This window comes from Lemur catta, chromosome 5 (assembly GCF_020740605.2).
Source record: "Lemur catta isolate mLemCat1 chromosome 5, mLemCat1.pri, whole genome shotgun sequence".
In the NCBI taxonomy this organism is placed as follows: Eukaryota; Metazoa; Chordata; class Mammalia; order Primates; family Lemuridae; genus Lemur; species Lemur catta.
In genome coordinates this window covers 102,559,108-102,578,470 of record NC_059132.1, presented here as the reverse complement: position 1 = coordinate 102,578,470, position 19,363 = coordinate 102,559,108, and the positions used below count along the sequence as shown (strand labels likewise).

Here is a 19,363-nt window from a genome sequence, read left to right as displayed (position 1 = left end):
CTAGCCGCAAATGGATTGAAACTCCAATGAGGCCTTTATAAGCCATCTGCTAGTCTCCTAATGAGGCTAGTAACTATCATTGTTTACAGTTAGGCACCAGGGGTCACGGGCATTTGTTATAATGAGAGCTGCAATGCATCACTGCAGAAACCGAGAGAGCCTTTCTTCACAAGCGCTAATTACAAATATAATAAAACATTTTTAAAAAAAAATCTCTTGAAGTCCACAGAGAAACCTAACTTGGCACAACAAGTACAAACTGTAGTACCCTCTCTGTTTTCATTTAGTGAATTCTGATCACAGAAGCCATATCATATTTAACTACTAACAATACAAGGCCACCGATGAGTCCTTTGCTTCAGATCACTTAATCACAAGATGCTTCTTGAACCATCTGGATATCTAAGATGTTTGCTCTGGCAATCTATGCATGGGGTATGCAAACTCATAGCAAGACCCACAGGATTTGTGTGTGTGTGTGTGTGTGTGTGTGTGTGTGTGTGTAATAAGATGCTACTTTAAAGTTCTGACTGCCTGCTGCCCAAACTGAACTTTCTGAGTTAGTTAATTCAGTGTAGCTGTGGAATGTAAGAAATTGATTGTTTAGAATCATAAGGCTAACTAAATTTTTAAATTTTAATTGGCAATTTTAGCATCCAAATCCTGATTGTTTTGCTCCTTGTGGAGTGGGCGGTCTCTCTGCTGTCCACTGGAGAAAAAATTTGGCCTGTTGCATGAGTTGATGACAACCACATTCGTTCATTTATTGTCAGCAGCCCAGATTAGGAAAATTTAGAGTCACAATATGAAGGGCTTCTTATAAACCCTGAGATGTCCCAAACGAGAAAAGTTTTTCTATTTTGGTAAAATTGCATGTTAATAGTAATAATAAGGATAAGACTATGAGAAAAAAGGTCTCATATTTGTAGAGTGTTTCTTGCTTATTCCAAAGCCTTATGCATAAAAACCACATCCCCTGGGAAAGAACAGCCAACAAAATTTTGAAAAGAGCAGGGAAATTAGGTGGATTTTGCACTACCAAATATTAAAACATATTAAGCTTAAATAAAGTAGTACAGTGCAGATGTAAGAACAGAGTATAGGACCGATGGGAGGAACAGAAAGTAAAGAAAGATCCACCTGCGGGGGTGGTGTGAATGAAACCCCTGAAATCATGCTGAAGGCATATAAGAAGGCATATGTGAAAAATGTGGCATTTGAAATAATTGGAGAAAATAAAAAATATTTGACAAAGAACATTGAGATAGTATGTTAATTTGCGGGATAAGAGTGAGATCCTCTATTGTATGCCAAAATAAAGTCCAGAGAATTAAATAATTAAATGTAGAAAATGAAACTATGAAAAAAAAGTTTAAAACATGTGGGTAAATATTTACATAATCTCTGGGGTGGTAAGAAACCATAGAGCAGTGTGGCTCTAGGACCACACGTTGTCCCTGGAAGTCTACTGAGCAGCCTGCTGGCAGCTTCAGAGGAAAAGCTATAAGCCAGTTTTTTTTTCATCTACGTGTCATAAATTTAAAATGTAAGATAAACTACGATTTTCACAGAGATGCCATTACAGCACTAAAAATAATGATGGGCTTGGAGGTTGCACATGAGCTACAAACTGTGTTGATCATCCTGGAGGGAGCTACCATGCAGTCAACAGGGTACGCTACCTTCTGGCTATGTGCTTCCACGTCATTTACGTGATGCTGCTGGCTTTATCATATGTGCCTTCTGATTTTTACTCACATGTTGCATTTTAACTCCATTTCCCAAAAGTGGATTAGTGGCTCAAAATGGTTTATTGAGGCATAAATACAATAATGAAATAATGACATACATACCACAGCTCAGAATAACATCATACACATAGATAATAAACAAGACTCCAGTGCAAATGCAGAATGCAAATTTGGACATGCTGGGACAAGTGAGTCTGTGAGTGTGATGATTTCACACAAGCATTGCAAAAGAAAAGTGTAAATAGGATGTAGGATGATGAAGATCTGAGAATTGGATTTCATTCAGCAAGTGATCCATTTGCTGTTTGCCCCTCATGCATTGTCGATGTTGAAATTTTGTCATGAAATGGCACAAACTTTTGCATCATTTTCACACAAGTTCAGTGACCTTTCTAGCATCCATATGAGGTTTTCTGGAATAAAAGCAAAGAATTGCTCTCCAAGTATGAATTTAACAAATTGTGTCACTAAAGGCAGAGAAAAGGTAGTAACAATAACAGGTATCAGTGACATGATCATTAAGAAACATAAAGCCAGCCCCAAAGTTAATGGCCAATGTTATGCAAAAAGAGAAAGCAGAACAATTCTTGGCAAAATGCCTCTATGCAAGGCCACTGTTGGACATCATAGCAGATCAATGGCAGACTAAGTGAAAAAGTTGTCACTACCACCTCCTCTGGCTAGCAGAGATACATTTCTCATCTTGGATGGACAGGAGAACCAAGGAATAGAACGCAAATCCACTCCTAGCATACGGGCAATACATCCGTGGGGAAAATTTCTGTGGCTTTTGATCTGATTCACCTCTGAAAATCTAGGCTGTATAAACAGGTATTTCTTGTTTTGTTGATGATTTTGTGGGCTGCAAGGCGCTTGTCACTGAAGGGGCTTTGGGATCAGAGCTGACAGAGTATCCACTGTGCATGGACCAGGGAAGGGCACATTTAATGTAGATAAAAAAGTATACACCTAATGCCAATTCATCTGCTGTTTAAGTTATTGAGAACAGTTGGTGGACAAAGAGATGCTTTTTGAACTTAATTAGGTTTTGAAGGAAATAGAGAAATACATAAATACAATCAAATCGCCATGAGTGGGCTCTGCTTTTGTACACAAGATATTTAAAAGAAAGACAATCACACAAGGTTTCAACATCTTTAGATAATTTTATGACATCATTAATAACCATAACAACCATTTTATGGTTAACTTGTTGCCAGTAATTTAATAGGAAGATATTTGCTACTATCTTCCACATTGAAACTCTCAATCTTACGGTGTGGTTTGCGACAGGCTTGTTCTCTTAGCATCCAACAGGGTAGTGAGCATAGACTTTAGCCAGAAAGTCCATCATATTTTTGAGGTCCATGTTCTATCTTTATATGCAGAACTAGCTAAGAAACTGCCAGATACTTGCTGTCTTTCCTGAAAACAATCCTGAAATTATATAGAAATAAACTATTAGAATGGGAAGATGACAAAGTTCTGGTGAGACAGTGAAGCATATGATAGCTCATCCCATGAAGTGGGAATGGATCCTCCTTCCTGAGGAGTATTGAAAGAATGTATTTCCCGAATCAATAGCTGAGTTCCACAGCCCCAGTCTGGGTTATCTGCTCTAGTAAAGACATCATATCCAGAACAGCAGCTAAAATTGGGGTATTACACGGATAAGTTTGTGGTCATCCACTGTCATCTGCCATAATTCATCCCCATTTTGCAGGGCCCACACTGGTGAATTAACTGGAGTTTTAAGGAGGACTAAGCCTTTGAATTATTTAAGTCTCTGAGGGTGGTGCTGCTCTCTGCAATCCCTCTGAAGTGGATGCTTGCACAGTCAGAGGGGCTAATTTGGGGAACTTCCACGTGGCCTTTCCCACTATCATAGCTCTTATGCTACAGTCAAGGAATCAGTGTGAGGATCCTGCCAGCTGCCAAGTGTCGTCATCCTGATTCTGTGTTCTGGAACCATGGAAATGAGCCCTGGGGGTTGGGGTGGGCGGATGCACGGATGAAATTTGAGACAAACTTGATCAAGGACTTTCTTTTCTTTTTTTAATTAAAAATATTTTTATTATAACATATAATAACATAACATCTTTTAAACATACAGAAAATTGAAAAAATGGTACAATGAACATCCACATGCACAGCAGTCGAATTCATTAACATTTTGGGTATGTTTCACACACATACATTTTGCTAAGCCACTTTAAAATATTTTAGAGACACCATACTACTTCACTCCTAAATATTTCAGTATGCTTCACTTAAAAAGATATTCTTCTACAAACTGCAACACCCTTATCACAGCTCATAAAATTAGCAATAATTATCTAATATCATTCAAAATCTAGTCCATATTCAAATTTCTTCCAGGCCCTTCCCCATCAAGTCTTTTACAGATGGCTTTTCAAACCAGGGTCCAATCAAAGATTGCACATCTCATTTGGTTGTCAAGTCTCTCGAGTAACTTTAAATCGAGAATAGTTACTTATTCCACCGCTTTTTTTCTTTCCTGACACTGATATTTTGAAGAAATGAGGCCAGTTATCTTCTACAGCATCCTACATTCTGGACCTGTTCAACCATCTCTTCAGTGGTGTCATTTAAGTTGGAGCTCCCTAGTATTTCCTGCAAATGGGAACTTAGATCTAAAGGCTTGACTAAATTCCAGTTAAATGTTTTTGACCAGAACACTTCATAGGTTAAACAGTATATTTCACACTGCATCACAAATCAAAAAGCATGCCTGGCTGACTACTCGTGATGCAGAGTGTCATCAGAGCCTAAGGTTGCAAAATGTGTTGCAAAATGTGTTTTTTCCGTAAAACCAACCAGCAAGTATTTGGTGAGATGGTACTTGGACACCATGAGAATTCTAGAGGAGCCGCAGATCAACTTTTTATCTAATAGTCTTGACATCAAAATGTCTTCAGTATTGTTTCATATTAAGTTTTCAATTTTTTAACATTTCAATTTTTTTAATCGTGCAGAAACATTTATTTTCCACAAACCATAAAATTTATACAAAAGTCAGATTTTCTTTTATTAATATAAGGATGACTTTTCTTAATATAATGACTTACTCCTTAATTGAAATGTGAGCACCTTCCTTCTTTTTTATTTTGCTTGAAACCCATATAATAGCCAGTATGATAGCCACTCATGTACTCAGAGAGTAACATATGTCCCAAAGCATCAGGGTCATCAAGAAGTGGGGAGGGATCACTGGTGGGGTGGGGCTGGGCAGGAGCCGCTGAATTTCAGACTTGGCTCTCCTGGTCACAGTCCTGACCCTGGCATAGGGCACAGCAGAGAGAGAAAAGAGTCCCACGGAGTAGCTTTTGATTTGATGTTATTTGATTTATTTCCAGAAGACCTGGCATTCTCATTTTCATCCGTTAAAACTTGACTTTCGTGTTCATTCTCTTGAGCATTCTGTTCTATATTACTAGGTACTTCAGACGTTGGAGAAGTAGATCAAGCGGATCTCACTCCACTCTCATTTCCATATCCCAGTGTAAACCGCAACCCAACTAAAAGCAGCGATAGCTGGGGACGTGCAGCCTTCTTCTGACCAAATGGCAGAGCACTTGTCACCAACTTACCACTGTTTCAAGGGAGTTGTGGTGTTCTTTTATTTATTTATTTATTGGCTTTTATTCTTAGCAGGTTTTCTTTTAGGTATGCCTTTTGGTTTATCTGAAGTTTCACAAATGTTGCCATTCTTTAGAACAGAAGCCATAGATTTATCACAAGCTTTAATCAACGCTGTATCCTCCCAGATGTCAGAAGCATCTGTGCCAGCCAGAAGACGGCTGCAGGTACCCAGCCACCACCGCCTCACGCTGAGCTGTGTGGGGCTGTGAACTCAGGGACACACTCACACCCTGGAAAAGCCAGCAACTGGTGCCTCTGTTCCATTCTAGCTCAGGGCACCTTTGTCTGTGTTTGGCAGATAAGCCAGGAGCCGGAGACTCATCCCAGACTAAAAAGAGAACAGGCAATCTAAATAGCAAAAGCAAGGGAAGACTAAAACAAATTGCAGGAAGATGACACCACAGTCACTGGAACAAACGTATCTGCTCCCAACAACAGGTAAAGAAGTCCAACGTTGATTTCGATGGCCCTTATTGCTCCCGTGGTACCGTCCTTGGGGGCCTTGGGATCTCACGCTCCTAGCTTTCTACCCAGCGCTGTCACTAGGGATTTGCTGTCTGTCTCTTCCACAACCTTGCACGTGCTTTGCGAGTAGGAACCCTGTTTATGCATCACCCACATCTACTTGGCCCCACTTGGGGGTTGGATGGGACATGTCTTCCTGATGCAGAAAGGCGGGACTCATCCCTGACTTGAGATATCCACAGCTCCAACATATGTGGATCTGGAATAAGCCAAGAAAATAGGCCAAACCACCAGGAGCTGAGAACTGGAGTAATCTCTGCCAGAGCAGACAGATATGGGAAGCAGGCGGGGGCGGGGGGGGGGGGGGCAGCCAACCACCAGGAGAACTTTGCAGGGCCTTGAAGTCCAAGAAAGCATGTGGTCAGTGACACAGATGCATAGAGCCCTCAAGGACATTAACAGTCACGTGACATCATTGAGACCCCGAGCACTGAAGGAGCAGGACTTGAACTTCCCCACACCCCAAGGTGAGAAGAGCAAGTAGGGTTTGGTCTTCAGAGGAACTGGAATACTAGCAGAAGAAAAAGACTCAGAAAATTTGGAACTAGAAAACTGGGTTCATGCAGGGATCAAAGCATGCCTTGGTCATAAGGTATAAGGTAAGAATTCAATTACTAAACCAAATAGAATGTCAGCATGACAAGGCCTCACCGAACACATTACCAAGCAAAATGGAGACAAGTAGAAATATTTGTTGAACGGATGGATGGATGCATAAAAAGGACTTAAGATGCTAGAGCACCCACATACAAAGCTAGATAAATTCCTTCAATTCTCGCCTGCCAGAAATCAGGTTGGTTCCAGATTTTAGACCAGGGCTGAGTTTCCAAGTGAGGACAAAATGGACCCTGCTGTGGTGATCTCCACACCATAGGATCAAGGCAAGCCCCAGGCACAGAGGAGCTTACAGTTAGAGGAAATGGTAGGGAAGCCAACATGGACAGAAAAGACCTCAAGGTTGTGTCATCCCAGGTTTCCCTTAAGCTAGAAATGTTGGTAGCTTGGTCTTACATTCACCTTCTCAGCCCAACCAACAGCCAGTGCCCACGTGTCAGCCATAGGCCTCATCATTTTATACGATTACCACAAAAACGGTTCAGTTTTACACATAATTGTTTCATTGTGTTAGCTTCCCGACTAGATTGTCTGCTCTGTTGGGTCCAGGTCTTAGGTCTTCTCCACCAGAATGCACATTTATAGAGGACATTTAATATATACTTAATGTATTGATCGTGTACAAATTAGATGAACACCAATCAAATGAGAACAAGCAGAGTTTCCTCGAGCAAGGGAATCAGCCACGTTACCTGTGTTCTGGCAAAGACTCCAGACTCAAAGGCAGGCAGAGGCGTGGGAAGGGGGAAGGCTTCAGGCACGCTCTGAGGGAAGCTGTGGGTGCGGGAAAGCTACACATGGGCTAAGTAGAAGTGGGGCACCCTGTGAGATTGGTTAGGGGTGCATATTGGGCTTCCTCTGGGTGGTCCTAAGTTAGAAGCAGGAACAAAATTTCAGGAAGCTGTCTGTTATTAATCAAGTCCTGGTCATTTGGGGCCAATTGTTACAGAGGCTATTAGTCAGTTCCCTGGATTGTTACTGGAGGTAACGGTCTGACATCCTGCAAGTCTGTCTTAGTGCAGGCTGCCTCCTGGACTAGTTGCTGTTGTTGTGAGCCAGAGGACAAAAAGTGTCTAGTATTTTCACTTCCTTCAGAGCCTCCCAAAGTGCTAGTATTACAGGCCGCCAAGCTGGCCTCTAGCAAATTATTGATACATTTCACATATTAAATAATGACACCAAGTAAAGATATTACCCAAGCACAACCGTGTATATCCGATGCTGGGGGATATATTTTTAGTTGAATTTAGGAGACTTGAAAAGTGTACAAAAAATTTTTTAACAAAAGAGGAACAAGATTCTAGGACAAGTTTAACCTCTGTAATAATTCCTCTTTTAAAAATAGAAAGTTTTTCAGCAAGAAAGCCTCTTGATTATCAATTTGACAATGTTACAACTACATTTTCACAGTATCTGATCACAAACTTAATTACTGGAATTAAAAGACAGCAGCACATATGGTAAGACTATCTTAAAATGTAAAGTGACAGATGTCTATAAATATTGAAAGTATGTAATTGGCAGTATAGTTCATTAATTACCTGTCATTGGATCTTACAAATAGGAATGATATTTATTCACAAACATCCAACAATTTAATGAATAAGACCTTATATGAGGAAAATAAGATATAATAAAGTAAAGCTTTTTTAAAGTATCATTTTACTTTTAATAATCATGCAATCAAAAGTATTGTGTTGATTTTTAATATACTTTCATAATGTGAATATTTCAAATCAGAGCTAAATTTAGATTTAAATATACAATGGCCCTCTGTATCCATGGGTTCTGCATCCGTGGATTCAACTAACCAGGGATCAAAAATATCCGGAAAAAAAAATGGATGGTTACATCTGTACTGAGCATGCGCAGATTTTTTCTTTTTTGGTCATCACTCCCTAACAATACAGTATAACAACTATGTACATGGCATTTACATTGTATTAGGTTTTATAAGTAATCTAGAAATGATATGAGGTATATGGGAGGATGTGCATAGGTTATATGCAAATACTACACCATTTTCTATAAGGGGATCTGTGGATTTTGATATCCGCAGGAGTGTCCTGGAACCAATCCCCCACAGATACCAAGGGACGTGTGCACCTAATTTCGTAATATTTTCTTCTGAGGGCTAAAGAGAAACAGTTTAACTAGCAGGATAATGTATGTTAGTGAAGAATAATTAGGATATTATTTGACCTGTGTGATAGCCACATTACTGTCAGAGTAAACAAAATAGTAACGTTCAGCTGCCTTTCTCCTAGAGAATTTTTCCAGGGGGTTGGTGGGAGTGATATATAACTTCTTCTCAAGGATGTCTAAACCAGAGCTTCTCAAACTTTAATCTGCATACGAATCACCTGGGGATCCAGGTCCAGGTGGGGCCTGAGTTTGCATTTGTAAGGGGAGAAGTTATGCTGCTAGCCTAAGCACTTTAAATAACAAGATCTGGACCATCAGCCACCCAAAGACCTTTAACAGGCTTCATACCTATCAACACCTTTTTACATCTTGGCTTGTAAAATATTTTACAAGCACGTCTAAAAAACACATTCATAATTTACCAGTTCTATAGCAGTGGCTCCCTACCTGCCATTGACCATGCAGCACAGATTGGGAGAACTTGGTATCTCAGCTGTATAAGAAACATCACTGTTCATGGCCGGGCGCAGTTGCTCACACCTGTAATCCTAGCACTGTGGGAGGCTGAGGTGGGCGGATCGTTTGAGCTCAGGATTTCGAGACCAGCCTGAGCAAGAGCGAGACCCTGTCTCTACTAAAAAAAATATGTAGAAATAAATTAGCTGGACAACTAAAAATATATAGAGAAAAAATTAGCTGGGCATAGTGGCGTGTGCCTGTAGTTCCAGCTACTTGGGAGGCTGAGGCAGGAGGATCCCTTGAGTCCAGGAGTTTGAGGTTGCTGTGAGCTAGGCTGATGCCACAGCACTCTAGCCCAGGCAACAGAGTGAGACTCTGTCTCAAAACAAACAGACAAACAAAAAAATCATTGTTCAAACTGGTCATCCTAAGTATGCGATTTGAAGGATACTGTAAACTCTGATAATTTAAATAAAGGATTCACTGCACTATGAAATATTTTGAAGTAGTCCAGTAAAAGATTTCTACTTGCCTCTTCAAATTATTCATAAATAAGTGAAGATGCTTTGGGCTATGGAGACAGTTTCATATGATTAAATTGATTTCTCTGAACAGGGGAGCCAGTGTGGAGATACAAGCCAACCGTGTCAGCGTTCTCCTGTCCCTGGGAGGGGAGGGCCTGGGCAGGTACCACTCCTTCACTATTTCCTGCTTACACGTCGCCACAGGCAGGATAAGAAGAATGGACCTTGTGGGTCTGAGACTTGGAGTTCCAAGATTGCCCCCAACCACGTTATGGGACTTAGATACCCGCACACCCCTTTACACTCCAGCCCAACCTGCCAGGCCAGGGGTCCTTAAAGGGCTCTTCATGACCGACTTTTACCTCTTCTCTCCTAATCCAGATTTACCTGATCTGTCCAATTTGTTCGGCAGAGACCAAAGCTGCAGGTGGCAGACATAGGCCAAGAGGACAGTTCCTAGGGGCGGAGAAGTGGGGGGAGGTGGAGGGACTGCAGGAGAACGAGGAAAACAACCACAAAGAGCAGGAACTTGAGGTTTTGAGGCACACACACCTGTGGAGCTGCATCTTTGTCCTAAGAGCACCTGTCAATCATGTATTTTAATCACCTGGTAACATCCCACACCTCCCCTGAGCCCGCCCCCGGACCAGGCCAATAAAAGGGAACCGTCTGGGCGTCCTCAAACGTCCTCGTCCACTCAGAGGGACTGACCGGTTCCTCTCGGGAACACACTCTCCCTTTGTGTAGCTCCCTCTCTTTTCCTCGTGTGGAACTGCTTCCCATCTGTGGTCACTCTGTCACACCAGCCCCGCGTGTGAATTTTCTAAGCAAGGAGCCAAAGACCAAGGACAACTGTCAGCCAAGAGGCCAGGCCTCACGGAATTCCCTCAAGGCAGGAGGGATGACTGGCAAAGTTATCCAAATGTTAGGTGAAAGGAAAGAAAACTACTTCTCTCTGAGTTCTTTTTCTATCTTTTCATATTCGAGTATTCCCTGTCCTTCAAAGTCCCAGTGACTGCCACCTCCTCTTCAGAGCCTTCCTGGATGCTAACAGCTGGCCATTGTTGGGCTCAGAAAATGATACCCCAAAGTATGACATCTGGCCTGCGGAGCAGCCTGCACAGAGGAGATTGGAGGTCCTCAGAGGCAGCCTCAGGAGCAAGGTCGCTCTGACCTCCAGCCCTCCCCGGTCTCCCCGTCTGCGTCCCCTGAAGCTCAGGGAGGGGCTTTCTCTGGACTCCCCTTAACTGCCTAGAGACAGACCCTCTAAACAGGAACTGAATTGTCACGAGTCTCCTCCCGGGAAATCTCATCAACCAGGGAGGGTTAACCACATCACAGAAGAGACCAGGGGTCCACATCACACCCAGACAGATTTTGTCACAGGCTATCACCTCTTCATCTCCCCCCAAATCCTTTACTCTCCCCTAAGTCACCTACATCTCTCCACCCTCTTCGTAAAGAAGGCATGTAAGCTTCTAAACTTCACTGGGTTATCAGTACTCACTTTTCTTTCCTGTGATGCCCCCATGCATGTGATAAACTTGTATGTCTTTTCTCCTGTTGATCTAACTACTGTCAGTTTATTTCATAGACTCAATTATCAAACCTCAGAAGGTAGAGAGAAATTTATTTTCCCCACTGTACAGTGCTTCGTCCCGACAGGAGGCAGTTATTGCTCTCACGGTGCTCACCACTGTCTGCCTGGCATCATATAAAAGTACCCGCGCTCCCCTAAAAGCCTGCACTCTCTCTGAGGGCAGAGCCTGCGTCTCATTCATGTCCCGCAGGCACTCAAGGAGGATGAAGAAATGAATGAAGGCTATTATGTACTAATGCCTGCTAAGGTGTTACTGTGTAAGTAAAGCCTGCATTACCCTTGTAATACCTGCTACTTTACCTTTGATAATTGTCATGCCGCTTATATAGTATGTTACAGTTTATAAAGCATTTTATATACATTTTTAAAACCAACATTAACTTCCAACACCTTTCAATGCATGTGCTATTTTGAGGACAGTGTATCTGCTCTTTTGCCCCAATATTACAACATGCAGTTGGCTACCTGCACCCCTAATTAGAGACGTTGTGTGGCTGGCGGCTGTCAGACTCCACAAAAAGCTCACAGCCACAGAATCGTAACATGAGCATAGTGGTTTGTTCTCTAATGCAGGTGAGGAGAAAAAACCCTTGGCCCTAAAAGGGAGTGTTTTTCTGCTTAATATATTATCAGGGTTTTGGGGGGACTGTCTTTTTTCTTTCTCCTCCTCCTCCTCCTCTTTTTTTTTAAATCAACACTCCTTGTTTCCATAAATCTGTTCTACTAGATTCAAACTGCCTTTTTGTTTCATTCTACTTTTCATTTAGATTACCTTCTTTCATTGTCGTTATTTCTCCTTTTTCTATTTCTTGTAAGTTTTTACCTCTTCTTCTCTATTTCCCAATTCTTTGAGCCCTTCACATATTTACTGTCTATCTAAAATCCGGTATGAGCAAAAGTCATCTTATTCCCTTTCGCTCAGTTTTGTAGTGATCATTTGTTTCTGTTCTTTCTTTAGTGTCTCATTTTATGAATTTTCTATATCATCACTTTCTCTATTATTTCAATTATTTTTTCATTTAACATCCAGATGATCCAAAAACACGACAAAAAATTAAGTTCAGAGAATTATAGTACAAATACCTATTGTGCCCACTACTCAGCTTTAATTGACATTTTGCCAAGTTTGGTTCAGATTTTTATTTTCCTGGGAAATTAAAAATAGACTAAGGATGTCCTTTTGTATTCCTGTCTTAGTAAAAACAAAAGAGTATCATGAATTGATGCTGAATTTTATCAAATGCTATTTCTGTGTTTTCCAAAATGCTCTTATTTTTTCTCTTTTAATCTGTTAATATGACAAATAACATAAACACAGTTTTCTAATTTTAAACTATTTTTGCACTCTGGGATAAATCCAACTTGTTCATGATATGTTCTGTTATTTACATTAATTGCTAGAACTGTATTTGCCAAAATTTATTTAGGACTTTTATAACTATATTCACAAATGAGATTGGTTTGTAATTTTCCTTTCTTGTATTGCTCTGGTCAAGGTTGTATTAGTTCATAAAATAAGTTGGGAAATAGTCCCTCTTTTTCTGCTTAAAAAAAGTTTTTATATCATTCAGAAAACTATGTGTTATATTCAATACTTCTTTCTAGGGTAGGGTTTTCTGATAGGTTGATTTTTAACTACTGATAATATCATGGAAGCATAATTATTGATATATGCAGGTTTTCTGTGCCTTTTAAGTCCCTTTTGATATATTTATTTTAGCAAATTGTCCATTTTATCTTTTTTCCTTTATTATCATTAAGTTGTGAATAAAATCCTCTTATGGTTTTCAAAACCTCTGCTCCCTCTTTGACAACAACTCATTCTAGTCCTGGCATGGTTGTGTGTGCTTTATCTCATTTTCTCGTGCTCAATCTTGCTTGCAGGCCTTTCCATTTCATTAGTTTTTACAGTCCATCAGCTTTGGGTTTTATCATATTCTCCATTGTTTCTTCATTTTCTATTTCATCGATTTATGCTTTCTAGTAATTCCTTGCATCCACTATTTGGGTTTTACTCTGTTGAGTATTTGCCTCATTAGTTTTCAGTCTTTCCTTTTTTACTAAGATATAAGCATCTAAGATTATACATTTCCCGCTTACTACACTTTTTGTGTACCCCATATGTTTTTATATTTATTATTTTCATGATCATTCAGTTACATACTTATTTTCTAAGTGAAGAGGCAGTTTGGGGTGTGATAAAAAGGTTGTGCTCTGCCTCTAGGACAAGTTATTGAACCACTCTGTGCCTCAGTTTCATTATCTGTAAAATGGACGTAAGGATAGTTCTTACTTGGGGTCAGTATAAGGATTAAATTAGCTAATACATGTAAAATGCATAGAAGAATGACTGGCACATAGTAAGTGCTCAATTACTATTAGGAATTATGATTCCATTATGATTTTTTGATTCTTTAGTTTTTAAATTTTTTTTAATTTCCAAAAATATAAACGTTGTTGTCTATTTGTTATTAATTTCAAATTATTATACTGATATAAGAGAATGTGGCCACAATGATAAAAATGTTTTGATCCATGTAAAAGCGTGAGTCACTGTGCCTGGCCAGAAATTTAAAATGCATTTTAAAACTCCCATAACCTTATATGTTATTTTTTATAGTACTTTAGTTACAATATTGTTGTTACATCCTCAAAGTAGTTATTATTGATTTTGTTATTTGACATACTAATAGTTAGTGCCTTTTAGACTTAGCCAAAAATTTATATATTTCTTTGCTTTCTATTTGTTCTTGTGACTAAGTCTTTGCTTCTGAGCACAATTTTCTTCTTAGCACAATTTTCTTCTTCCTGAAGAAGAAAATTAAATGGTTCTTTCAGTGAGAGTCTGTTAAAGTAAATACACTCTAGTGGTCAAAGTATTCCCAAGCCAAGAAGTGAACATGAACTGGTGTCTTGGATGGAGACTACAGGCTTTTTTCTGATCTTTTTCACTGAGGTTATTGCCTTTTAAGAGTCTCAGACTTACGTGGGAATCTCAGTTCTTACCTCCTGTCAACAGTGGGTCCCAGGCCCCATCTCTCGTGCCTGCATAAACGTTAAATCCATGTCCCTATACTCTAAGGCACACTTGACTGCTGCTACTTCAGACTATGTGCTCGTAGCTCTAGTTTTCAGTTCTGGATATTGAGAATTTCATGAGTACTCAGCTCTACGTTTTAGAGAACAATACTGCATAATCTCACTTATATCTGGAATCTACAAAAAAGGGTCAAATATATTGAGATAAAGAAGAAAACAATGGTTATTAGTGAGGGGGGGGAGGAAATGGGGAGATGTAGGTCCAAGGATACAAAATAACGAATACATAGGATGAACAACTCAAAACATCTGATGTGCAGCATTAGGACTATCGTTAATTATAGTGCATTGTATTCAGGATTTTTGCTAAATGAGCAGATTGTAGCTGCTCGTGATTGTGGGAAGGGGAGGATGAGTAACTATGGGAGATGATGACTATGTTCATTTGTTCCCCTCCAGTAACCATTTTACTATATCTATTTATCTTACAACGTCATGTGGTATACCTTAAATATACACAATACAATTTATTTTTTTTAAAAAAATAGAAGTGTCTGGGTAGCTGTGGGAAAAAACCGCCACAGCAAAACATTATGGGATCCTCCTTCACGGTCCCCACACTAAGTGAAGTAGCCACATGCAGACTGCGCTGCTCCTCTGTGCTTTTTATTATGGCTTTGAGCAATATAATGCTATAAATGTAGAGCTTAACAAACAGCTATAAAGCAAGCAGGTGTAACCGTGACCCAGGTCAAGAAATAGCACAGGACAGCTGTCACCAAGCCTGAGCACTCTCCCGCCCTCCTGGCAGAGGTCTCCACTCTCCTGATTTTGAGGTAGTTATTTCTTCGCTCTTTAGTCCCTCCATGTGTTCATTCTAAATAATACAGAATCGCTTCGCCTATTTATGAACTGTATGTGGAACTTTAAATAAAATCAGGTTTCTATTCTTTTGTGATTCGTTTTCCCTTTAGCATCGGTGCATCCTGGTTGTCGTGTGTAGCTGGGGTCGCTGTAGAGCAATCACTCTGTGACCACACCATGACTTATTTATTTAGTCTGTTGTTGCTCTGCCACATTTCATGACAGTAACCTCCTCCAAGTCCTCTGTATTTACCACTATGCTTCCCATCCCCTGCAACCCAGGGGTGAACTTCTAGCTCTTTAAATACTTGGGACGTACCACGTGTTAGTTTTGTCTCTGGCACTCAGGAGAATCTGAAGTCGTTTATACTTTACTTGAAACTCTTGGAATGCAAAGAGTTGCTTGGTTACTAATGAATAATATTTTGAAAGTCATTTTTTTTCACCTGCAATCACAGCACTCATCTCAGATAAGGCACACGGTGAGCGGTCAGTAAATTCTTGTGGGTGATAATACTGATGCCGTCTGTTTAGAAACACTGCAAAGTGGAGTTTGGAGTTTAAAGCAATTTTTCTTTTTGACATTGAACTGAATAAGGCTAAAAAAATCCACTTGATTTTTTTTTATTGTGGTAAAATATACATAACAGAAAAGTTACCATTTGAACAATTTTTTAGCTATACATTCGCATTTTTCTGCAACCATTACCACTACCCATTTCCAGAATCGTTTCATCAGCCCAGACTGGAACTTTACCCATTAAACACTAACTCCCCATTTCTCTTCCCCCTCTCCCGGCTCCTGGCAACCACTGTTCTCCTTTCTGTCTCTATGGATTTGACAATTCTAGGTACCTCATATCCATGGAATCATACAATATTTGTCCTTTTGTGTCTGGTTTATGTCACTGCTTGATGCTTTTTAACCACCAAAGAATTACAAATGGAGTGTCATGAAGAGGTAGGAAATAAAATTCAAGCCCCAGATCCACTTCCGAGACCAGTCTTAGGCATCAGCCTTTTAGCTTCTCCTGGCTCCTTCCCCAGTGCGGGTTGCCGGAGAGCTGCCTGTTCCAAACCTACCAGGAAGAAAGGAAAGAGAAACCCTAGAGCTGTTTAGTTGGGAGGCTGTGAGATTTCCAGCAAACTGTTAGCTGCTTTTGCCACGGTATTGTCTGATTGAATAATCATATAGCAGTAAAGTGCTTTAAACTTTTTCTTTTCTTTAACTGTGAACTATATCAAAGATAGAGAAGAATAGCTAAAATATCTGTGCAGTTAAAGACAGTCATGAAGTGAGCATCCACATGCCAACAAGAATCAAGAAATAGAACATGGCCTACTCCCCCAAAAGCCCCTCTCCCACCCCTCCCCTAGCGATAATAACCATTCATCTTGACTTTTATAGGAATCATTTCCTTGCTATTCTTTGCAGTTTTACCATCTATCAATGCAGTTGTGACTGTTTTTGAATTTTATATTAGTAGAATTTTATTGTTTGTGTTATTTTGTGAACTTTTTTTAAATTGCGGTAAAATACGTGTAAGTTACCATCTCAACCATTTAAAAAGGTACAGTTCAGTGACATTAAGGACAATCCCATTATTTTTTATTTTTTATTTTTTGAGACAGAGTCTCACTCTGTTGCCCGGGCTAGAGTGAGTGCCGTGGCGTCAGCCTAGCTCACAGCAACCTCAAACTCCTGGGCTTAAGCGATCCTACTGCCTCAGCCTCCCGAGTAGCTGGGACTACAGGCATGCACCACCATGCCTGGCTAATTTTTTTCTATATATATTTTTGGTTGTCCAGATAGTTTTATTTCTATTTTTAGTAGAGACGAGGTCTCGCTCAGGCTGGTCTCGAACTCCTGACCTCGAGAGATCCACCCGCCTTGGCCTCCCAGAGGGCTAGGATTACAAGCGTGAGCCACAGTGCCCGGCCCCAATCCCATTATTATACTATCATCACCACCATCCACTCACAGAACTCTTCATCTTGCAAAACTGAAACTGTCCCAATTATACAACTCCCCATTCCCCTCCCCCAGCCCCAGCAACCACCATTCTACTTTTCTGTCTCTATGAGTTTGACTATTTCTAGGTACCGCAAATTAGTGGGATCACAGTATTTGTTCTTCTGTGACTGGCTTATTTCAATTAGCATAATGTCCTTAAAGGTCAACTGTGTTGTAGCATGTGCCAGAATTTCATTTCTTTTTAAGGAAGAGTAATACTGCATTGTATACATATACCACATTTTCTTTATCCATTCATCCTTTGATTGATACTTGCATTGCTTCATCCTTTCGGCTACGAACATGAATGCACAACTACCTCTTCAAATCTCTGCTTTCAATGCTTTTGGATATATACCCAGAAATGGAATTGCTGGATCATATGGTAGTTCTTTTTTTAACTTTTTGAGGAACTGCCATGTTTTCCACAGTGGCTGCACCGTTTTACATTCCCATTAGCAGGGCACAAGGGTTCCAATCTCTGCTCATTCTTGCTAACATTTTTTATTATGTTTGTTTGTTTGTTTATAATAGCCATCATAATGAATGTGAGGTTTATCTCATTGTGGTTTTGATTTGCATTTTCTTAATGACTAATGCTGTTGAGCATCTTTTCATGTGCTTATTGGCCATTTGTATAACTTCTTTGGAGAAGTGTGTATTCAGAATATTTTTTAATTGAGTTGTTTGTTTTTTGTTGTTGAGTTCTTTATATATTCTGGATCTTAGCCCCTTATCAGATATATGATTTGCAAATAATTCTCCCATGCCTGTGCCACGTAGTGAGACACCATCTCTACAAAAAAATTTTAAAAATTAGCTGGATGTGGTGATGCGTGCCTTGTAGTACTGAGGAGGCTAAGCGGGAGGATCACTTGAGCCCAGGAGATCAAGGACATAGGGAGCTATGATGGCAACACTGAAGGAGATTGGGGGAATGACGACCCTATCATTGCAGCTGATTCCCGGGCTGCAGCTGTTACTCCTTTCCCTGGTGTGTATTCGCCTCATCTTCAGCCATCAACACCACAGGTCTTGGTGGCTTACCTGGTGGTGTGAACCAAACCTTCATTCCTGAGGGTCTGAGCCCTTGATAATCACACTCTTCTAAGGCTGAGCTTGTTGTGTGTTTCCATTCACAATTGCAACAGGGCGAGGGAATACCGGGCTGCACCCAAGTGAATCACATGGGTTCCATACATATTCCTCCACTGCAGGAGAGGAAGGCCCCTTTGTAAGTTACCACTGAGGCTCCTACAGCTAACCTTTAATGATTTGTCAAGGGCCCCAGTTTCTCATTATCCATCTGCAGGGGCATCAACACAATTTAGCTGTAATCAGGGGACTCTACAGTCTTTGTAGGCATGGCTTCTCACCCCCTACACCCTCATATCTTTTGAAGCCTGCATCTCTGCCATAGCCCCTTCACTGGGACGTTTTTCCTGTCATTACTGGTGAAATCTTTAGTAATGAAGCCCCCGCTATTCATGCCCTGCCTGCCAGCCGGGATAGGTGTTGTCTTTGCCCACCAGGCAGTGCAGGAAGCAGCCTCAAATCCTCATTTATCATCTATTTTCTTGAATTATTCTGGGTACTCCTTGTGTTAGTCCATGTTCTCCAAGAAGCAGACACCAAGACAGAATTAGACATGAAAGAATTTATTAGGGGAAACGTCTGTAAGGGAAAATGGAAAGTCAGCTAAGGGACTGGGAGGAGGCATCACACCACAATGCTCGGGAGGGAGGGAAGGAAGGTTGGGGGGAGAATCTTAAGCTGCAATGCAGTTCTAAGAAAGTTCTGTAAGGCTAATGGGGAGTCCTTGAGCCAGAGCCATTTGTCAGAGGAGTCCCATGTCTCCCAGAAACAGGCCTCCCTCAGAGTCCTGGCTGTCCTCCGTCATCAGCTGGGAGCAGCCTGTGGGAGACGTGTCCTCCACACGAACATGGAAATAGAGATCAGGTCACAGCCCCTGGGGCCATCAGCCATTAGCGCCCCCTGAAATCAGAGATCTCAAAGGTGCATCTTCATAGTGGCCGCAATAGACACCTCAGAGATGGAATTCTCAGGTGCATACTATAAAACAACCATTTTTATGTATTAAGAAGTAAAAGACCAGCTTGAGAACATCTCCGGGGAATCAGGAGCTATAAAGTTACATTAACAA

At 40.6% G+C, this 19,363-nt stretch overlaps 1 pseudogene across 1 annotated transcript; it reads right to left on the bottom strand.

The window, feature by feature from the left end:
* Nucleotides 1–4,841: 4,841 nt before the first annotated feature.
* On the bottom strand, nt 4,842–11,598 carry LOC123638835 (annotated as a pseudogene). The gene is made up of 3 exons (XR_006735489.1): nt 11,583–11,598; nt 10,045–10,171; nt 4,842–5,617 (listed from the first exon to the last, which is right to left on the bottom strand). The product of XR_006735489.1 is annotated as a survival of motor neuron protein-like (transcript).
* Nucleotides 11,599–19,363: the final 7,765 nt, after the last annotated feature.